Raw genomic sequence first — 5,287 nt, 5'->3', positions numbered from 1 at the left:
CCTTACAGGGTTAAAAAGAAAGATTCCTACTTTCATTGCTACCTGCTTGCTGGCTAGCCAGCTAGCCAGCCCTGTGGGCCTTGCTGCTGCTGCAGCCAAAAAACAAAAGGTGGTGCTGCTGCTGCTTCTGCTGCTTCTGCTTCTGCTTGTGTCTGGCCCCTGTTGGAGCGTCCAGGCACAGGACTTCTGCTGCTGCTGACTAAATGGCCTCCTTAATTGGATCATTTGAGTAGCCAGCACACCTGTGCAGGTAGGGCATGACATGATAGGCAGCTGCCTTGATAGCGGGTGGGTGCTGAATGTTCCTAATTGACAAAATAAGATTAATGCTTATGAAGAAATATAAAATCTCATCCCTTCCCCAATATCGCGCCACACCCCTACCCCTTAATTCCCTGGTTGAACTTGATGGACATATGTCTTTTTTCGACCGTACTAACTATGTAACTATGTAACATAACATGGGGGGGGGGGGGTCTCCTGGCTGTTCACACAGGTGTGTCATTGCTGTACATTGACCATGCATTGCTTCTGTGGTATTGCAAAGGCAAAGACAAATGCTTCCAGCCATCCATTGCACTAATGGATTGGTCATCAGCTGGCTGTCTATGTCCCGCATCAATATAGACCAAAGTACAGAGGGTTAGGCTATGCTATTGTGCACCTACCTGATGCATCAGAAGGTGCGAGGCCCTTGCTAAATTCTGTGCACAGACTTTGAGATCTATGCTTTAGACTGTATCTAAACCTGCTCCAACATGGACTGACATTCTGGCCTACTTTCAGCCGATGCGACTTGTCTGTCGCTGAACAGTCGCTTTTTATGTATTCAGCACCTATGTATAATGTTGTAAAAATGCTCTAGAAGCTAAAGTCGCAGAAATGTCACACATATTTGGCCTGCAACTTTCTGTGCGACAAATTCAGACAGGAAAAATCAGTATAAATCCTTAGAAAATTATCCCCCAGTGTCTCCATCTGCTGGCGGTATTGAATAAGCATTGCTGCACTGATGGGGTATGCATTAGACGAAAAAAAAGAAGAAAAAGAAGAATAATACGCCCAGAAAAGAGGCGAAAAGGAGAAAAACGTAAAAAAACGTGAAAAAAAAGTAAGAGGAAGAGAAGGGAAAAAAAGGTGGAAATGGGTTTAAAAGTGATTTCGGCGGAGAAATATATATATATATATATATATATATATATATATATATATATACGCGCACACACACACATAGATATAAACGTATTCTCCGTTGAGATATTGCAGCCGCTGCTGTGTCCAGGCCCAGGAGCCTTAGCACTGTGCTGTGATGTCACTCAATACCACTGACATCACTAGGTGTAAACAACATCTCTCCTTTGCTGTGTATGTGACTATGGAGCTGTTTGGTGATGTCGTCTATTACGGCCTTCATAGAAGCAACAGGAGATTGTTGCATCCATCTAGAACCCTCAGAACTACAGTGCTATGATGTCACTCACTTCCACAGGCCTTGCAGAGTGTAAACAACAACAACCCAGCTTTGTTGTGTATGTAACCATAGGGATTTGTGATGTCACCTAGAACCTTCACAGCAGCGACAGCTTTATGAGGAGCATCAGCACTGCTCTGCCTGAGCAGAACCATCACCGCCATAGGTTGTCAAATAACCCGGATTTAACCCACACAGGTAAGTCCAATGGGGTGCAGGCATGTCCTCTATGCTTACAGCTTCCCGTGGGTGTTGGTTTGATACCGTTTGGGGACAGCCAAGGAGGCATCTGCAGGCAACAAAGGTAGGTGTGTGCTTGTGTGTGTGTTTCCTATGCAGATCCTAAGCCCAGTGTCACATGCAAGTAGGAGGAGTAAGAAGGGTTCCTGGCAAATCCGGGTTATGGATTGCATTTAAAAAGGCCCCGTGGGAGTGCAATGGGCCCCTGTCTTGCTGCTTAGCAATAATGGTATGGGTTTAGGTTCTGCTGTGTGTACTGGTGGTTGACTGCCCCCCAGCCCAGAGTGTGCATGGAAAATTGTCTGGCAGCCTCCCTGACAGCAAGCAGTGATAGTGCCCATGAAGGGGACCTTGTTGGGCCCGCCCCTTTCACGGTTATCGCTTCTCGGCCTTTTGGCTAAGATCAAGTGTAGTATCTGTTCTTATCAGTTTAATATCTGATACGTCCCCTATCTGGGGACCATATATTAAATGGATTTTTGAGAACGGGGGCCGATTTCGAAGCTTGCTTCCGTCGCCCTATGCATTGACCCGATATGGCAGTATCTTCGGGTACAGTGCACCACCCCCTTACAGGGTTAAAAAGAAAGATTCCTACTTTCATTGCTACCTGCTTGCTGGCTAGCCAGCTAGCCAGCCCTGTGGGCCTTGCTGCTGCTGCAGCCAAAAAACAAAAGGTGGTGCTGCTGCTGCTGCTTCTGCTGCTTCTGCTTCTGCTTGTGTCTGGCCCCTGTTGGAGCGTCCAGGCACAGGACTTCTGCTGCTGCTGACTAAATGGCCTCCTTAATTGGATCATTTGAGTAGCCAGCACATCTGTGCAGGTAGGGCATGACATGATAGGCAGCTGCCTTGATAGCGGGTGGGTGCTGAATGTTCCTAATTGACAAAATAAGATTAATGCTTATGAAGAAATATAAAATCTCATCCCTTCCCCAATATCGCGCCACACCCCTACCCCTTAATTCCCTGGTTGAACTTGATGGACATATGTCTTTTTTCGACCGTACTAACTATGTAACTATGTAACATAACATGGGGGGGGGGGGTCTCCTGGCTGTTCACACAGGTGTGTCATTGCTGTACATTGACCATGCATTGCTTCTGTGGTATTGCAAAGGCAAAGACAAATGCTTCCAGCCATCCATTGCACTAATGGATTGGTCATCAGCTGGCTGTCTATGTCCCGCATCAATATAGACCAAAGTACAGAGGGTTAGGCTATGCTATTGTGCACCTACCTGATGCATCAGAAGGTGCGAGGCCCTTGCTAAATTCTGTGCACAGACTTTGAGATCTATGCTTTAGACTGTATCTAAACCTGCTCCAACATGGACTGACATTCTGGCCTACTTTCAGCTGATGCGACTTGTCTGTCGCTGAACAGTCGCTTTTTATGTATTCAGCACCTATGTATAATGTTGTAAAAATGCTCTAGAAGCTAAAGTCGCAGAAATGTCACACATATTTGGCCTGCAACTTTCTGTGCGACAAATTCAGACAGGAAAAATCAGTATAAATCCTTAGAAAATTATCCCCCAGTGTCTCCATCTGCTGGCGGTATTGAATAAGCATTGCTGCACTGATGGGGTATGCATTAGACGAAAAAAAAGAAGAAAAAGAAGAATAATACGCCCAGAAAAGAGGCGAAAAGGAGAAAAACGTAAAAAAACGTGAAAAAAAGTAAGAGGAAGAGAAGGGAAAAAAAGGTGGAAATGGGTTTAAAAGTGATTTCGGCGGAGAAATATATATATATATATATATATATATATATATATATATATGCGCACACACACACATAGATATAAACGTATTCTCCGTTGAGATATTGCAGCCGCTGCTGTGTCCAGGCCCAGAAGCCTTAGCACTGTGCTGTGATGTCACTCAATACCACTGACATCACTAGGTGTAAACAACATCTCTCCTTTGCTGTGTATGTGACTATGGAGCTGTTTGGTGATGTCGTCTATTACGGCCTTCATAGAAGCAACAGGAGATTGTTGCATCCATCTAGAACCCTCAGAACTACAGTGCTATGATGTCACTCACTTCCACAGGCCTTGCAGAGTGTAAACAACAACAACCCAGCTTTGTTGTGTATGTAACCATAGGGATTTGTGATGTCACCTAGAACCTTCACAGCAGCGACAGCTTTATGAGGAGCATCAGCACTGCTCTGCCTGAGCAGAACCATCACCGCCATAGGTTGTCAAATAACCCGGATTTAACCCACACAGGTAAGTCCAATGGGGTGCAGGCATGTCCTCTATGCTTACAGCTTCCCGTGGGTGTTGGTTTGATACCGTTTGGGGACAGCCAAGGAGGCATCTGCAGGCAACAAAGGTAGGTGTGTGCTTGTGTGTGTGTTTCCTATGCAGATCCTAAGCCCAGTGTCACATGCAAGTAGGAGGAGTAAGAAGGGTTCCTGGCAAATCCGGGTTATGGATTGCATTTAAAAAGGCCCCGTGGGAGTGCAATGGGCCCCTGTCTTGCTGCTTAGCAATAATGGTATGGGTTTAGGTTCTGCTGTGTGTACTGGTGGTTGACTGCCCCCCAGCCCAGAGTGTGCATGGAAAATTGTCTGGCAGCCTCCCTGACAGCAAGCAGTGATAGTGCCCATGAAGGGGACCTTGTTGGGCCCGCCCCTTTCACGGTTATCGCTTCTCGGCCTTTTGGCTAAGATCAAGTGTAGTATCTGTTCTTATCAGTTTAATATCTGATACGTCCCCTATCTGGGGACCATATATTAAATGGATTTTTGAGAACGGGGGCCGATTTCGAAGCTTGCTTCCGTCGCCCTATGCATTGACCCGATATGGCAGTATCTTCGGGTACAGTGCACCACCCCCTTACAGGGTTAAAAAGAAAGATTCCTACTTTCATTGCTACCTGCTTGCTGGCTAGCCAGCTAGCCAGCCCTGTGGGCCTTGCTGCTGCTGCAGCCAAAAAACAAAAGGTGCTGCTGCTGCTGCTTCTGCTGCTTCTGCTTCTGCTTGTGTCTGGCCCCTGTTGGAGCGTCCAGGCACAGGACTTCTGCTGCTGCTGACTAAATGGCCTCCTTAATTGGATCATTTGAGTAGCCAGCACACCTGTGCAGGTAGGGCATGACATGATAGGCAGCTGCCTTGATAGCGGGTGGGTGCTGAATGTTCCTAATTGACAAAATAAGATTAATGCTTATGAAGAAATATAAAATCTCATCCCTTCCCCAATATCGCGCCACACCCCTACCCCTTAATTCCCTGGTTGAACTTGATGGACATATGTCTTTTTTCGACCGTACTAACTATGTAACTATGTAACATAACATGGGGGGGGGGGTCTCCTGGCTGTTCACACAGGTGTGTCATTGCTGTACATTGACCATGCATTGCTTCTGTGGTATTGCAAAGGCAAAGACAAATGCTTCCAGCCATCCATTGCACTAATGGATTGGTCATCAGCTGGCTGTCTATGTCCCGCATCAATATAGACCAAAGTACAGAGGGTTAGGCTATGCTATTGTGCACCTACCTGATGCATCAGAAGGTGCGAGGCCCTTGCTAAATTCTGTGCACAGACTTTGAGATCTATGCTTTA

At 46.3% G+C, this 5,287-nt stretch overlaps 2 non-coding genes across 2 annotated transcripts; both read left to right on the top strand.

Moving 5' to 3' along the window:
- The first annotated feature begins 2,088 nt into the window (after nt 1-2,088).
- LOC130299805 (U2 spliceosomal RNA) lies at nt 2,089-2,279 on the top strand. Its single transcript, XR_008850859.1, has one exon. It is a non-coding gene; the product is annotated as a U2 spliceosomal RNA (small nuclear RNA).
- Nucleotides 2,280-4,364: 2,085 nt separating this feature from the next.
- Nucleotides 4,365-4,555, top strand: LOC130299793 (U2 spliceosomal RNA). The gene has a single exon (XR_008850848.1). It is a non-coding gene; the product is annotated as a U2 spliceosomal RNA (small nuclear RNA).
- Nucleotides 4,556-5,287: the final 732 nt, after the last annotated feature.

The sequence above is a fragment of the Hyla sarda genome, unplaced genomic scaffold (assembly GCF_029499605.1).
Source record: "Hyla sarda isolate aHylSar1 unplaced genomic scaffold, aHylSar1.hap1 scaffold_1063, whole genome shotgun sequence".
Taxonomy (NCBI): domain Eukaryota; kingdom Metazoa; phylum Chordata; class Amphibia; order Anura; family Hylidae; genus Hyla; species Hyla sarda.
The sequence above is the reverse complement of the archived record's forward strand: the minus strand, read 5'-3'. Positions and strand labels throughout refer to the sequence as shown.